We start from the raw sequence: 17,907 nt of genomic DNA, 5'->3' as shown, positions 1-17,907 counted from the left end.
GTCACAGAAAGTGCAATCTATGGTTAAGGTGAATTATAAATTATGATGTGGTGCTGTCAAGGGAACAATTAAAAACATTTCTTAGAATACGATACTTGAACAAAATGATATTAAAGAGCACACATATTTCAATTGCCCATATATACTGTTTCAAACCAAACAGAAATTCTGTTGGATTTTTGCTTTTTTAAAGTCCACTTGCTGAATGTTCAGACTCTGATCTGTAGATTCAAGGATCTAAATAAAATGTGCTTGAATGAGACACATAATTTACCCCTGTAGTTGCTCTTAGAAAATACATACAAAGATATGACTCAATAATTTGTTTGGGGAGTAGAAAGTGGGGAATAAGTGTAAGGCCAAAGAAAGGGGTGTCTGACTCTCATTTATGCCAGCCAATATGGTCTAGTTTCCAATGAGAAAAATGAAGGGGAAAAAGAGCAAGAACAGGAATGCTATATACACCTAATAACAAAGGGATAGAAAAGTCATCCCTCGATTGATACTGATCCAACAGTTTAGGTGCTCAGGGCAGGGTAGTGGGTAAAGGGCTCCATTGCACACACAGGAGCTCTGTACAGACATGAGTGCCTTATTTACTTAAGCCTAAAGTAGCATTTCCCAACCTTTTTCATCGTGAGCACACTTAGATTAAAATATGTATATTTGGGGCACACATGCACACAAACCCCACCCCACTCAACACACATAACTTTGTTCTGTCAGCAAAGCTGCCACACATTGTTTATTTTCACTTCCTCTTTATTCTTAAATTATTTATATTCTTATTTGTAGCTGTCCCTTGCATCGTTGCTGGAGCTGATTCATCCCATATCACCCCAAGCAGGATATGTCACTCCTGGTGCACAAGGGAGCAAACCAGTTCCAAATGTGGGGAGCTTAAACTCACTTCATTCCTGGTGCATAAGCAGTGCATTTAAACTCCCTGCTTTTGGAGTTGACTCAGAGCAAGTCAGTTGTGGCACACAGTGTCCTGTGGTACTGGTTTGTACTGGCTGGGCAAAACGGGTCTGAAGATGCCTCTCAGTGATCATTTTCCCCACTTGGAAGCCAATGTGGCAGCTTCTGTTTTTACAAAGCTTTGTGCACGAATAATGCTGCTTTGGATCATGGTACGCAAGTCTGCATATACAACATAAATTTATCTATATTCCATGGCAGCTTCCCGATAGATTATTTTTAGTATTTATCAATTTGATTATAAATATACTGCATTAGTTGTTGTTGTTTATTTACAATCTTAGATCAAACATATACTGCATTAGCAATGGACTCTACTCAAAATTCATTTTTAAAAAATCTCAGTTGTGTAATAAAAATTTAATTTGTTAATGCTACCTTTGTTGGGGGCAAGGAACTGGGTTTTGTACTGTTCTTGTTTACTGTTGTTTTTTTAAAAAATCACTACTACATTATTCCACATATTATTTGTTTTAATCTATTATTTACATAGTGATGTGATTGGTAAGTAAGGATTGTCAAGTATTAACTTTAAAATCTCTGAAAATAGCAAAAGGAGGAAGGATTGTGCTTCAAAGGAAATAGAGATACTGTAATCCTCATTCTAGGTTCACTTGATCAATGGAAGTCTTTCCTTCATTTATACTGCTCTGGAACTTAGGGCAACCATACCTAGGTGAGTAAAAGTGACTGTTCTCTCTTTGGCATTTTCCCTTATAAATGTAGCAAGGGATTCCTCAGGATATATCAGTCCTACGAATATTGCAGTGAATTGCCAGCCTTGCTGAGGGGATTAATGGCAGACATCAAAGTCATAAGGGCAGTTCCTAAAGGAGTCATTTTATGTTGAAGGATATTTAGGCTCAGACACAAGCACGTTGTTATGTGCTCCCAACTCCCCTAAGTAATCAGAAGTTTCAGGGACAATGCTACTAGTTTCAGGTAAAGTACACCAGAGAGATATTTGTTTTTAAATATAGCAGAGCATTAGCGGAAGCAAACAAGCATTCCTTCAAGGCAGAAGACCTTCCATGGATCAAAGTGCCAACCCTGCCAAGGCAGCACCTTCGTTTTCAGCTAACTTCAGCTCTCTGCTCTTTCCGTCTTTTCCAAACTGCCAACACACATACACACACCTGTCCCCTCCATTCAGCGGGGGTATTTATTTATTTAAAATATTTATACCCACACAACAATAAAATAGATACAATATAAAATAAAACTATTAAAATTAACCAAATTAAGTTTGCAAAGGTAAAAGTCAGGCTAAAACCACAATTAGAATTGAGTTTCAAATTAAAAGTTATTTTAAAGCTAAACATTGAGAATTATAAAAGCTAAGTGCTAAAGAATCGGCGAGATATAACCAAGATGGAGCATTAAAAAGCTTCTTTAAAACGAAATGTTTTAAGTTGGGTTTTTTTAAACACCGAGGGAGGGAGCATGGCAAAGCTCTTCTGGGAGGGCTTTCCAAAGCCGAGGGACCACAACCAAAAAGGCCCTGTCTCTAGTCGCCACCAGCCAGATCTCTGTTAATGGTGGGGCCATGATGAGTTCCTGCTTCTGAGATGAAGAGCAGAGGGTCCTTCAGGGCCTGAGATGAAGAGTGGACTGCATTCACATAAGGGCTAATGCGACAGGTACCCTGGCCCCAAGCCATGTAGAGCTTTAAAGGTCAAGACCAGCACCTAGCCCAGAAGTGGACCGGTCACCAATGAAGCTTCCGTAGGATGAGTGTGACACTCATGAAGTGACTTGCGTCCACAAACATCCTTGCAGCAGCATTCTGGACCAGCTGAAGCTTCTGAACTGTCTTCAAGGGCAGCCCCACGTAGAGCGCATTGAAGTAGTCCAATCTGGATGTTACCAAAGCATGAGTGACTGAGGTCAGGTCCAACTTCTCCAAGTAGGGTCGCAGCTGGCATACCAGCTGTACATATGTGCCACCTTCTCCAAGCTCTGATTGGTATCATTGTTCTCGCACAAAGATTCCCCATGTATGAGAAAATAATCACCTAATATTTAGTTTTCATGGCTGAGAGATCAACTGCCCATTCTGTACCATTAACCAGCAATAGGGATGTGCATGGAACCATCAGGCGCTCCATTCTAGGAGCGCTGAACCAGTTCCGTCCACTGATATTCAAGCCAGTTTGGAGGACGGGGTGTTTCATTAAGGGGCAGGGGAGGTGCTGCCTACCTGCCAGTCCCGGCCCTGCCACTTTTCCCCCACTGGTGCTCTTCCAAAAAGCGCACGCGCACACACATCAGCCATTTCCGTGGCAACGCTGATCGGGGCTGCAGGGAGGCATACTGCAGCGCTGCGTGCCCACTTTTTGCGAGAGCACCAGCAGGAGGAAAGTGGCATGGCAGGGGCTGGCAGGTAGGAAGCACCTCTCCTGCCCCTTAAAGAAACACACACACACACACACACTCTCCCGGGAGTGCATGGAACCGGTTCCATGCACATCCCTAACCCGCAATAAGAATAACCAGAAATAAGGATAGTTAACATAAGAACAGTTAACTAGATACCTAGTAGCTACAACAGGACATCCATTAAATAAACCAAACACAGCTCAGATGTCTTGAGAACAGCAGAAGAGCAGACTGATCTTCTGCCTTTAAATTTACCCCTGAAGCATAAGATGAGATGATGCACAATACCTTCTCTGGTCTGTTTTCCCTCTGACCTTGATATCCTCCTTTCTCTGTCTTCTGTAATGGGCAGGACACAATAAAGACCACAAAGTAGGTGAGAGTAGAATGGTGGTGGACAAAACAACAGGGAAAATAAACTAGGAGGTGCTTCACACAAGCAGTGTGACTCACCAAGAGGTGGTTTGCAGAGAGTCCCCGCAGACGATCACTCACCCATTGCCGGGTGGGCAAATCGCCTGCCCAGACGAGCAGTGGCTTGTCTCCGGCACTCCCGCGCCTGGCCGCAGCTCACCCAGCAGCTCCAGGCGCCGGGCGTAGGAAAGCGGCACTGTGCGGCACCCTGCCCCCCAGAGCCCCCTCCCTCCCCAGTGTGTCCACTGCAGCTGCAAACAGCTGTAGCAGACACATTTGTTAACCGGGTGTTTGGACGCACTTGTGCCCAAAACCTGGGTTAAGTGGTGGGCTACCTAAGAGGGCTTGCTGCTGCCACGCTGCTGGGAGCCCCACAGCACGGTGGTTCACACATGCAGCCGAAACTGGGCTGGGCTCCCTTAGCATGCTTTCTGCTGTGCGTGTGAATAGCCTCTAGCTGTCCTTTGATTTAGCTGAGAACTTAGAAGTTTATGAGCAGTCTCCTTACCCTCTTATTTATGCCTCTGTTACCAGAAATTGTACATGTACCCAGCTTGATTGCAAATTGTGAGCAAATGGAAGCGTATTTATTTATTTAACATATTTATATACCAGCCAAAACTAATGTCTCTTGGCGGTTTACAATAAAACTGCCCAGCTTAGCTTAAGCTTAGATAAGTAACTTCAATTTCATCTTTAAGTAAAAAGAAAATAGTTGTGTAGAGTGGCTTTATAGTGCTAACTGAACAGAGACATCATGGTATCAATTTATTGCTTCTTCTTCTTGCTGCTACAATTTTTAGTTCAGATCCTACACATCCAAGTACGTTCAAACAAATGGATTCATAAAAGGCTTCTGTTCAGGAAAATTCTAGGAGATTCTATCCTAGCTAATAAGTACCAAACTGAAGTTCAGGAGATGCTTATCTGCTCATATATGCCCATTACTTTGTACATTGACTTTTCTGAAGATGTGAACAGAAACATTTCTTTGTGTCTTAAAGTACATTATACCTTTATTATACAAGAGCCAAATAGTACTGATTATATTCACTCTGGATCATGAATGCCCTCCAATAGAGAGGCTTTTATTTTAAATAGGGGGAAATAGGTATAGGAACATAGGGAACATAGAAAGCTGCCATATACCGAGTCAGACCATAGGTCCATCTAGCTCAGTGTTGCCTACACAGACTGCCAGCGGCTTCTCCAAGGTTGCAGGCAGGAATCTCTCTCAGCCCTAACTTGGAGATACCAGGAAGGGAACTTGGAACCTTCTGCATGCAAGCAAGCAGGTACTCTCCCCAGAGCAGCTCCATCCCCTAAGGAGAATATCTTACAGTGCTCACACATGTAGTTTCCCATTCATATGCAACCAGGGTGGACCCTGCTTAGTGAAGGGGACAATTCTTCCTTGCTACCACAAAACCAGCAATACTTGGGCTCTGTACAGATGTTTCCTAGCTTCCCAGATATGCATATTTACTCAGACGTAAGTCCCATTGAGTTCAGTGGAGTTCACTCCCAAGGAAATGTGCACAGGATTGCAGCCAAAGTCTCCCGTTGTTGTCTCATCATAAACATAAGTTTCCTGAAGCAAAGGGAAGGATGAGATAGGGACTGTAATCTTGCATTTCTCCTTTTGAATGCCTATTTTTAAGCTTTAAGAACGATTTCAGGAGATCCACTCAGGACTCTCCAGCGTCACATGTAGTTTGGCCTTCACTACTATGCAACACCAGCTCATGCTATTCATCTAGATGCTGAAGGCCTCAACAATACTGAACATCAATTCCTTTGTTTAACACATGATGAATAATCATTGTGTTGGCTGTCCCTTAGTCATAGTGCAACAATGTGGGATACCTGCTATCTGCGACTTGGGATATATTTTTTGTGCTTTCACAATTGAAAAGAAAAAGCATTATGTTATAAAGAAGGCTTAGTTATATAAAAAAAGAGAACTTGCTAGTAGGGTTGCCACCTGGCAGAAAAAAACACATGCCTGGCTTGCTTGTTTCCCTTTAATAGAGGCCATGAATCTTTTCACAGTTGTGAATCTTTATCAGCCGTGAACATGGAACTATGGGCGTTTTAACTTGCTGATTGCTAAGATCAAACTGCTGTTAGAGGAACAGTTCCAGGTATTAGCTCAAAAGATGGTAACCCTACTTGCCACACAGCCATCTCAAGCTTCCCACTGCATGTACATACAGTGAAACAGACATGTATGCTTGGTATACACATTTTTTCCCTTATGGAAGTGATATGTATTTTGGAATCTTTTTTATTGTGGAAAGCAAAATAGCTGTGAAGTATACCACATAGTTCCTTCCACATGTAAATTGAACATTATGTGATTGGAGCAATAGAAGTATATTTAACTCCTTCTTCTGTAGAGACTCCTGGCCAATATTCTGTAGAGAAACTGGTTCTTTATACAACACAGAATTTATGGAATTTGCTGTCATAGAAGAGAGGCCTATCAATGGTTATTAGTCATGATGGCCATGTGGAATCTCCACGTTCAGAGGCAGTGTGCTGGGGGTGGGCAATGTCAGGGGAGGGCTATTACATCCATTTCTGGCTTGCGGGCTTTCTAGGGCCACCATGAGAAACATAATGATGGACTTGAGAGAACTTTGGTCTGATCCAGCTGGCTCTCTCTTTGTATGATATCTGTTGGTAGGATTCTGATACAAAAGAGAAGAGGGCTTCTGAGCCTTTATCAGGGGTAAAGAGTAAGGAATTTCAGCAAGTGCAGCTTTCCCTTGCTTGTATGATCAACTGCACCTAACAATATGCCATCTTCTGCCCAAGCATTAATTTAAGGGGAGGAGGTCACCGTGTTTATTGGAATTCCACAAATATTTGATTTTTTTAAAGCTTATCTTTTGAATGCTGTTTATTTAAAGAAGCGCATGTCTCTAATAATTACTTTTTTGCAACCCTTCTTTGTTTCTAAATACAGAAGCCCTAATTAGTATCTGCAATGACTTCTAAAAAGGCTGGCATGTCCATTATCTTTATTTATGGTGTTTTCAAAAACTATACGCAAACTGTCCTGAGGAAAATACAGGACTGGTAACATTTACAAGACAACTGGGAAAGCCTGATAAACACTAACAGGCCACTGCACACATTGTCAGGAATATACAATCCCCCAGCTTGTCAATAGTTGGTGCTCCTTAGCCTTTGAGATAGCACCTCTTAAATCAATAGCTTCTTTTTAATTTTTAATGTCCTCCTACCATTAGCTCCTTCTCATGTCCCCTTTTTATTGCTTATCAAAGCAATTGGCTATGACCTTGACATTTTTCTCTCCCCACCCCCAGGTTTTTCAGCAAAGCTCATGTTTCACTCGAATGAGCAAGCACAGAAAAACCTTTCCAGTGATCTGACAGCCCTCCCCCAGTATAATGCTTCAGGTGCATTCAGTGCATTGTTTGGCCAAAAGGCAGCTTTATGGCTCCCAGGATAAGGTATATAAAACCTAGATTGTTAGCATTTACACAATCCTGTTTTTGTTGTATATATACAGCCAGTGGCACGTAATCAGACACCTTATGTTATTAACAAGAAAAAGTAAGACACTAAGGGCTGCATATTATTCAATGGATAATAAATAATGAAGATCATCTCATCTGATTATTTCTTCTCATGCTGGTTTGCTCAAAGGAAATTTAGGGCAGCTATCCATGAACTAATCTTAGTGAATGGTGTTATATAATGCAACGGATGAATGTTGCAATGTCAGCTTGCAAGTTAAACTTGCAAATTCCACCTAATAGAGAAAATAGTAGCTTCAGGGGTGCATGTGTATGATTCCGATCAGGGAATCAGCTTGGCAGCAAAAAGTGTGCCTCTCCTGCACTGTGCCCCTGACTTGGATTTGGTCCTGTAATAAAAGGGTTCTACCAGGCATGCAGAATGGATTGAAGAGCTGCCAATCAGGAGAGGAGTCCCTCCTACAAATAGAACCTTGAAGAGTGGGAAGGGGAGAAAACCAGGGCTGGCCCAAGGATTGGGGGTGTCCCAAGAAAAGCCTGGCTTTAGCACCCCCCAAGGCCCATGTGGGTGCCTCCTGTCAGGTGATCCCTGTCACCCGTCCTGGCTGGCTGTGACTGGCTGGCTGGCTGTGGTGACGGAGACTATCCCCGTCACCTGGCTGGCTGGCAGTGACTGGCTGATTGACTCCAGTGCATACACGACCCAGCCTGTCGGCACCCCTCCCTGCTTGGCACCTTAGGTGGCCACCTAGCTGACTTAGTGGTGGGGGGGACAGGCGGGCCCTGAGAAAAATGCTTGGTTTTTAGCAGTTGGTCTGAGGGAGCTTTGGGAGGGATCTCTGAGGAGAAAAGCCTTCAGGAAAGTTATCAGCTGTGTCTGTGAGGAGCCCTTGGGTTCTGTTTCGATGTTATCCATCCATAAATGTACTTCCTAAAGAGAAAGTTTATTTCAGTAGCAAGACTGTAGCCTTTTTGAGATAAGCTGGCTCTGTTGTTGTTTACTTTTCCCTTCAGTTTTAATCCTAGTAAGCCCATAGAAGCCAAATAAACCTACCACCTATACTACAGAAATCCAGCCTTGTTTTGAGAAGAATTCTCCTCAGACTATTTCCCCCATGATGCATTCCACTTGAACACAACAGGTGCTCCTCCCCAGACCCCGGTTCCCTAGGGTCAAAAAATGGACTAGAGGCAGCAATTCTAATTATTTTACAATATAAAAGGCCCTGTTTACCGCACTGAAGGTAAGTCACATCACAGGCCTCATGGCTACTTCTTCAAGGGGGGTGGGAATCTTTGGGGCATTCCAGTCATGGAAACCCATGTATTGTATATTTTGACATATGCAATAACTTTCTTCCCTTAATTTGTTTTGGTCTTTTATATTAATCTATAATAGTTTAAGAGCATTATCAGGCCTTAATGCTTCACTTATAATCAGGGTATTTCATCAGTATATCAGGGACATCTACTGGGAGCTTCCCTTCCAGGGCTAATAGCAGCTTGGCGGCAATGCTCCCTCTAAGAGGGATTCTCAGATATTGTTGACTATCACTCCGAAAATCCCCAGCTGCAATGGCTTTTGCTTGGGGATTCTGGGAGTTGTAGTTAACAACATTTGGGAATTCCAGTTAGAGGGAACACTGCTTGGCGGTGGTCCATTTTCATCAGGTCTGTGGCACAAGAGGAAAAGATTAAATACCCCTTCTCCAGATATGCTGCCCCAAGCCTGATTGAAGGTCCCTTGAAGTAGCATTTGAGTTATTAAAAAAACAAAACACCAACCCACAAAGGGCCTTCTATCATAGTACATGTTTGGTCATAATTATAACAAAAAGTGGGATGTAATATTAGAGACATTCTTTTAAGCCTCCCAGCCGGGGGCTGCTTTTAAGCTGCCCGGCCAGGGGTCTACTCACGAGTAGCCACGGCACCACGGCTACTCACGAGCAGATAGCCCGGGTTTGCAGAGTGCTTGCTCCGCAAACCCAGGCTAAGGGGCAGGCTACCGGAGCGGGTTAGCTGCTCCAGAAACACCGGGCTCGGCTGCGAGCCTGGTGGTTCTGACGATCACAAAAATTGGGCTAGGATTTTCCTAGCCCAATTTTTGTGATTGTAAGAATAGCCCCATTAACTGGAAGCATGCCTCACATCTGCAGTTCACATTGGACACTGCTCTGTGTCCAAATGGGTTTCGCGCCCATCTGAACTCTAGGTGAGTAGGGAGACATCACAGAGATGCAAAAGCAAAGGAGCTAGAGCAAAGACGAGACATTGCCTTATGCATCATAATTCCTCCTCCTAAAAGGATAATTTCTCATTCTCCTGCTTCTAGTGCTGAAGCATGCATGCTGCTGCCTTCCAGACATGCCAACATAGTAAGTGAATAATATGTTTATTTATTTATTTTCTTGCACGTAAAGTAAAATAAATGTGAAGATTCAGGAAACAACTGACAGTGGTTTTAAAAGTGTTAGGATTAGATAGCATACAAATTGCATTCAAGGTTCTAGGGCATGGAGAACGACAGTAATGGAACGTCTGCAAAACTTCTAGGAATTTAGCAAAGTAAATCCCATTAGTAAAGATACAGCAGCCGTGCCTCTAGATTCAAAATGCAAGTTAGATAACTTAATTTTTAGACTTTCATTAAAAATGTTGTTATTTTTCATCCTCATTTTGTTGAAGAATAACCTTTGCACAAATGCCACATACTAGAAGTTACAAATAGGGTTGCTACCTCCTCATAATGTTTGTCAATTGCTCATGTTTAAAGACCTCTGTCCACATATACTGAAAACATAATATGAACACGGTTTGTTCATATATTTTCCTTCATTTTCAAAACAGTGACTGGCATCCTCACAAACAGTATGCCCACATGCTGAGAAGACACATCCCTTCTATGGAGAGTGTCCTGAGCTCCACAGAACTTATCATGTGAGTGTGGGCACTTTTTAAGGATCTTTCTTTCCCCTTTGAAGTGCCCTAAAAGCCGCCCCAAAAAATGTCTCCAAGGGTTGCATAGTCCTCAGTGGCTCACATGTCCTACAGGCTAATGCAGGCAGTTCTGAAGCGCCTGTGCCACTGTGGGCATCCAAAACACATACATTTCTTTGCAAAAGGGCTGTTTGGCTACTACTTTCCATTGCACAATCACACATTGTGACATGACTTGTGTTATTTCCAATGCAAGTTGCATTGCAGTTTGCAATCATGCAACAGTAACTCGTAACTTATTGTTGCACAGCAATGTGGGTGGGTGTTTTAGATGCTCACAGTGTTTAGAACCATCTGGTTTATGCTGCATGTCATATCAGCCATTGACATATTTTTGGGTGGCAGAGGGCACATCTGGAGGAAGAAGAGTTTCTGAAGGAATTATCCCACTTGCATAATAAGCACTGTAGAGCTTAGGAAGCTCTCTGCAGCAAAGATGTTTCTTTCCAGTGTGCAGGCATGTGATTAAGGGGATGTCAGCCACTGTTTTTGAATAGAAAGGACTTTTGGAGGCAGCAAGGAGCGATAGCAAGAACACTTTCTTAAAAAAAACCCCAATAATAACTATAATGGGTAAATTGTTTTGTAAAAATACTATGCAAACTATCATTTTTGTGTCATATCCATTCTTTAAACTGAAACAAATGTGTAAAATAATGAAAGATTAAAATAAGATTTTTTTGTGGGGGGAGGTAGTTTCCAACTTCATATTTAGTATTTAGCACAATACAAGTACATACCCATGGTCACAATAAGCTCTGTGATGTCATCCTTGTTTTGCCCTACTGATGCAGGGATAGAAAGAACTGTCCATACTCTGTCAGGCTAAAAGTTGTTAACAGTATTTTCAAAGCAAGTACAGCTTGGTTCAAAGCTAATTTAAGTTAATTATCATGGAAACCTGAAATATTTTGCAACCTCTTGCTGTTTAGACTGCCTTTAAGCAGCCTGGTTTTTCAAAACTGATTATTTTTGATAGTTATGATGAAGCTGCTGTGGAAAACTGTTCTGTTTAATCTGCTTTATCCATTTTAATTACTGTATGCTGTGTTACATAATCAGTGTCACACACTAAGGATGTCTACTATTTCTGAAATAATTAAGTTAGTATATCTACAGTGGCTTATTGACTGTTAATAGATTTCTCAATGCCCCCCCCAAAAAAGGGTTACATTATTTTAGAAACTTGTTTTTACAATTCCAAGGTAAAATGTAAAAGGCTAGTTTTAATAAATTCTTGCTTGTAAGTTATAGTACATTGAAATGAGCAAGAAGGAAAGTGCTCATCATGCACCCATGAGACAAGTTCTGGCTCCAAAGCCTAGTTCTGGAACTCTGAGTATAGAAGTGTGTTTGGCTGAAAATGTGTCTTGGATGAGTAATAACTCTAAATTGGAAAACTCTTGCTTTGCAGACAAAAGAAAGGGGAAATAACATAATATGGGAGAATGGAAAGCCAGGAGGGGGGGAAATCTAACCCCAATTTCCAGCATTTAGCACCATCTCAGTTTTCTTCAGTATCCATTGTTTCATGGCAAATGGCTTTTAATTTTATAAATCCTAACTATGAAAGAAACCCCATACATCCAGCAAAGTTAAAGTTCACAGATGCATTGCTATGCACAAAATTACTTATTATAATTTTGTAAAATTATACGGAATTATATAAGACTGTAAATAAACAAGTATAGTTTATTTTGGTTGTGGATCTATCAAAATCCAAAAGGTTACTTATACACTTAAGGTTGAGTTGAACAGGAGGTCAGCAGGACCTAGTGGCAGGATAACTCCCCAATATTCTCTTTGCCAGCTTTGATGGTTAACCCAGCATTTGGGTCAATCAAAATGGACTGGAAGTCAACTTGAGTTCAAATGGTAAAAAGCTTGAAAAGAATCTGACTGAACATGCTTTGGAGCCCATTTTGCAGACCTGTGAGGTAGTAGTAAAATGGTAGCAAATATATTTTTGTCTGCTACCATTGTATCAGTTAATCCCCTCCAGCTAAGCTTTTCTAGGAGGTTCAGAGTCTATTAGATCCAGATTCCAAGCTCCTGGGTGGTAAATAATCTGTTGCTCCTTTTGACAACTTTGATTCTTTGCTGATAGTGTCTCAATGGACAGCTGTTGGTGCTGAATCTACCAGCAGTGTCAAATGTAAGCACTTGTTATTGGGGCTTGCTTGGACCTTCTCAGTCTGCTAGAACAGGGGTAGGGGACCTTGGCCCTCCAGCTGTTTTTGAACTACAACTCCCACCATCCTCAGCTAATTGTGGCTGGGGATTATGGGAGTTGTAGTTCAACAACAGCTGGAGGGCCAAGGTTCCCCGCCCCTGTGCTAGAAGTTCATTTAACCTTTTCAGTATGCAGAAGCCCTACTAGAAGGAAAGTTGGTAACACTTGAAAGGATGTTGACCTAAAGATGGACTCTGTCCACAGAGGAGGCCAGAAATTAATGTTTTAAGACACATGAGATGTTCCTAATCTAGCAGCAGAGAAATTGGTTTTTACTGTTTATTTGGTTTTTATTGTTTGTAGTAGAAGTTTGATTGTCTTCTCTTCTACATTTGTTTTAATCTCATGCTGGTCGCTGACTGAAATAAAGAGAGAGAAATTGGGGAAAGGTGGCGATTTTTAGCATAAACCAAAGGCCATTTGCCAATTGACAGAAATAATCACAGAATCGTAAAGGCCAAATAGCACATTGTAGTTGAGCATCAGGATCCTCCTCTTTCTTTTTATAGGAAATCTCCTTCATTGCCAGCAGTAGCAGCATTTCAAAATGTGGCTTTTCTTCCTGGCAACTGGCCCACAATGCCATGGAGAATAAGGCAATGTCACAACATTGCTTCCTTTCCCTGGTGCATTATTGGTGTGTGGCGGTGGGCAGAAGGGAATGGCTGCACACTATAACTATGGTAGCAGCCACGTTTTTCCTCAGTAATGCACAGGAAAAAGAAGTACTGTGACATTGGTGCCTTTGCTGAGGCATTGCGGACCTGCTGCCATGAAGAAAAGCAGCATATAAAAATAGTGCTGATGCCCAGGTCTTGATTCTCCTCAGATGATTGACAGGCTGTTGGAAGGAAGTAATTCCTGTGCCACCAGACAGGTAGCCTAATTTTGTAGTGCAGCCCTCCATTTGCGTAAGAGCTTAATAACGGGAAAATAGGTGATGGATTAAAGGCCAGAGCAACTTGTAGCTATAATATGGCTAGCTGCAGGTGGGCATGCAGGTAGAGGTATCACCTGTATATCATCAGTAAATCTAACGACAATATTTTCCCAAGCTCCTGAATTGTTTAACCCCTCTAAGATTTAGGAGTCGAGAAGGCAACTGGTTGAGTTCTGATTTGTGCGTAATAGTCTCATAAGTATGAAATACTGCTGCCTCCTTTATTTTTAATTATTTTAGTAGTATTTTCAGTACCTTGATCTACGCTGAGTAGGACTTTTAAAAATTTATTTGGTGTTATTGTTTGTAATAGAAGTTTGATTGTCTTCTCTTTTACATTTGTTTTAACCTCATGCTGGTCGCTGACCGAAATAAAGAGATTATTATTAAATACTGCTGTTGCCTCTGCTGCCAGAAAAACTGGAAATTTCTTAAAGAAGAAAGATAGGTAGACTGCTAGTCAGCTATCATGTAAGTCCTCTGCACTGATACAGTCCAATATTATACAAGGGTGTATCTGACACCCTTGCATTGGATCAAATTTGAACAGTTTATTGGACAAATTGTCATCAGACCACGTCTGAATAAAAATTGTCCGATAGAGCCTGCACCACATCAATTCCAGTTATCAACCTGATGCAATGTTCAGTCTATTTATATAAACAACAATTGCAATTACAGTATTTTTTTAATGTTGTCAGTCACTTCACTGGAGAACATTCAAAACAGATACAATTCTACTTACAACTCCAAAACTCAGTGCTTACTCATTCCTCCTTCTTTTGGTGCTGATGCAGGTCACCATGCAGGAAGACATCTGTCTCTGACAGTGAGCTAGGTCTCATGATCAGTGAGACCCAGTTTGGGCAGCACAGCGGGGAGAGCGAGTTAAGCCCACTCTCCCCGCAGACAATCCGGGTGGGAGCCCTGGGAGGCCGGATTGGCCGCCCACATGATTGCCGGCTCCAAGACAGAGCCAGCGGGGCCTGGGAGGAGAGGGGGCCAACTGGCCCCCGGAAGCGCCAGCATGCCCTGCTTGAACGCACAGGGCATGCTGGCGAGACCCCCGGAGCTGGGAGGCTGCTTTTTGCCTCCCCTTCGGGGGTCTCCTCATGAGTAACCACGGCACGGAGCCACGCCATGGCTACTCATGATCTTGAAAACCGGGTTTGTGGACTGCTTGCTCTTCAAATCCGGTTTGGGGGGGTAGTTAGGCGGGTTAACCGCCTAGGAGCCACCAGGCTTGCCTGGGAGCCTGGTATCTCCCATGATCAGGCAAAATCAGGCTAGGCTCCCCTAGCCCGATTTTGCCTGATTGTGGGAATAGCTCCAGTATCTTCCAAAGTTTATATTTCAGAAATTCAGTCCACATACAAGGCAACAGATAATAGAAGGTAAAATAAATATGAGGGAAACCTGCACTAATTTGAAAACAAAAACATTGGAGAGGATGTGTCTAATCAAACTAGCAACAGTAATATAATGCCCCCTTTTTAGTTCCAAACCTTTATCTTTCCCAAGCCAAATACCAAGGTTACATACACATGGTTCTGGAATGCTGTCAAGGATTAAAACAGATGGAAGGGGTTGTTTCAAGGATGAAGAGACACCTTTCTCCATTGCTTGAGGGAACAATGGAGAAAGGGTGATAGGGCTAATGTTATGCACAGCTTTAGTGCAGTGAGGAATGGAAGGTGGTCATGTCTCTTATGAAAGGCTGAGGCATACAGACAGAGCACTGGGGAAGTTCAGGGTATGAGACTACTGCATGCACTTCCCATGTAATTGTTCCTTTCCATGTGGCCAATTTATGCTGAGGGTGAGAGGAAACATACATGGCTCTGTGGAGTACTATGGGCTAATATGCACTGAAGGATTACATTCAGAAGACTCATATTTTAGTTTATTTCATGAAACTAGAATAATGTAAGATCTAGATTAGTGTATGGCATGTGATGAAACATCTGGACCTTTAATCAGGAAAAGTGGATTTGTTTCAGTCTTAAAGAAACTATGGCAAAAGATCTAAGAAATATTTGTCTTGATACTTTAATGGCTGCAAAAGAAGCAGGGTTTCTATTTATAACATTTACTTCAAAAGCTATTATAGTATCCAAATTGTGGTAATACTTTGAATGAGCCAGATCCAGCCTGTATTATTGGCAAGTTTTATTGAAAAATATTACCCTTTTACTGTCCTTAGCTACACCAGGAACACATTATATGAAATTCTTCCCCCACTCATTTCTTTCAGACACTCCCTGACATACTAAACACATGTACTTTAATAACATTCACAGAAAATGCATTTCGCAGAAATGAAAACTGCAATTTATATGAAATAGTCATCATTTGTATGTAGGATTTAAGGAATATTTTAAACCACAAAAACACAAAAAAAACCCCTACATGTCATTTTTGATATATTTTACAGAATTTCATAGATGACCGAGGCTCAGCTGCAATACAGAGTCACTTGCTATAGATAGGTACACTCTAGGGGGACTGAGTGGTGTGATCTTTGGTTTTGCCCTCCCAGTTCCACCGGGCATACTTCCAAGAGCAGTGAAATATACGAGAAATGCAACTTCTATTAAAGTCTCTATTTTTTAATGATTATGATGGATTTATCCTTCACCAGCTTGAAACCTCAACTAAAGCATTGCAGACATACCTGTGTCTATTTCCGAGAATATTTCTCTGCAGTGAGTGCTATCTTAGGTTTTCTGATTCTTTCTTAAAGACATGAAAAATAAAAGCGGACATACAAACAACATCTTATATTTAGAAAAGTTTCAGATAATCTATCCAATATTAAACCAACACAGTGAAGTGGTTAGTGTGTCTTATTAGGATTGAGGAGACCAAGGTTCAAATTCTCACTCAGTCATGGAACTCATTGAGGTCACTCAGTCATGGAACTCATTGAGGTCGTACTTGACCTCCTTTCTCAGGTCCAGGGAGGTGTGGCATGAGAGCAACAATTGCTGCTGCCTTCCCTCACACAATCGTTGCTCCCACCCCAGACCGCACTTTGACACAAGCACCACTGTGGTGAGCAGCGCGGCAAGAGGGAGGCTGGGGGAAGGACACCCAGCCTCCAGAAAACTCACAATGCACCACCCTGCTCACAAGGTGCATTGAAGGCATTCTAGGGGGCAGGGCTCTCCTTCTCCCAGCCTCTGAAAATGGGGCTGCAGGCAGTCTGTGCTGCCACACGACAGAGTGGTGGGGTAAGAGGGCCCATGCATGCCCTCTTACTTCACTTTTAGCCTGGGTAAAAAATCCAGACTTCCCAGTGGGGCAGCGCCAGGACTAGGTCCTATCCCGGTGCTTCACATGAGCAGCCCTATCTGGGTAGGGCTGCATGTGTGAACTGCTTTAAAGTGTCCTTGGGCCAATCACCATCTCTCAGCCTAACCTACCTCACAGTGTTGTGAGGATGAGAGAGAGAGAGAGAGAGAGAGAGAGAGAGAGAGAGAGAGAGAGAGAGAGAGAGAGACATATACTACCCAGAGCTCTTTATAGTGAGATATAAATATCAGAAATAATAATAAAAGGTAAGCTACTGTGGCTGTAATCCTATGCACATTTATTTGAGTCAGTCCCTCCCACTGAAACCAGTGAGGCTTATTTCAGAGCAAATATACAGAGGATCAGGCTGGAAGAATTAAAACAGTTTTGCTTTTTATACTGTTGATACACACACACCCCTACAATAGTATAGCATCCTAAAAGTGTTAAAGCCACCACAGAGTTGGTCATGTCAGCACAGCCAGAGCCTAATGCCGCTTATATTAGGCATTAACTTGGACACAACCCCTTCCCCAAAGAGTTTACGATCTACATTGTATGATCCAGACAATGAAAGGAGAGAAGACATGGACTGGTAATGAGTAGTGAGAATGTGTAGAATAGGGGAGAGTAAAGCTTCAGGCAGTGCAGCACTAGGAGGATGGCTTTGTGTGAGTCTTGCATAATTAGATGGATATCATACCCACTCTTAGTCATATCCGCTGTGACTTGTTACATTCCCCCTTGTCAAACTATGTGTTTTCCAATTGTTCGATGTTTAGAACATTTAAATCCTTCCTTTCCATTCCATAAGAACCAAGGCAGCCACATTTAAAAAAGCAACTAACACAGAATAAAGCTGTGAATAAATAGTAAAGATAGATAGATAGATAGATAGTTTTACTATTGCTTTATTCTGTGTTAGTTGCTTTTTTAAATGCAGCATAGATAGATGGGTAGATAGACAGATAGACAGACAAAGCCACAAGTGGTAATAGAGTAGAGAGCAGATGCATCCAATCATGCAATCTGACCCAAAAGCTCTCTGAAACAGGACTGTTTTGACTTGGTACCTGAATCCTAATAATGAGGGAGCCAAGCAGCAACCCCTTCTCAACTGGGAGTTAAGAACAGCCCTGCTGGATGATGCCCAAGTG

Source organism: Hemicordylus capensis, chromosome 3 (assembly GCF_027244095.1).
Source record: "Hemicordylus capensis ecotype Gifberg chromosome 3, rHemCap1.1.pri, whole genome shotgun sequence".
NCBI classification, from domain to species: domain Eukaryota; kingdom Metazoa; phylum Chordata; class Lepidosauria; order Squamata; family Cordylidae; genus Hemicordylus; species Hemicordylus capensis.
This window is presented reverse-complemented; position numbering follows the sequence as displayed.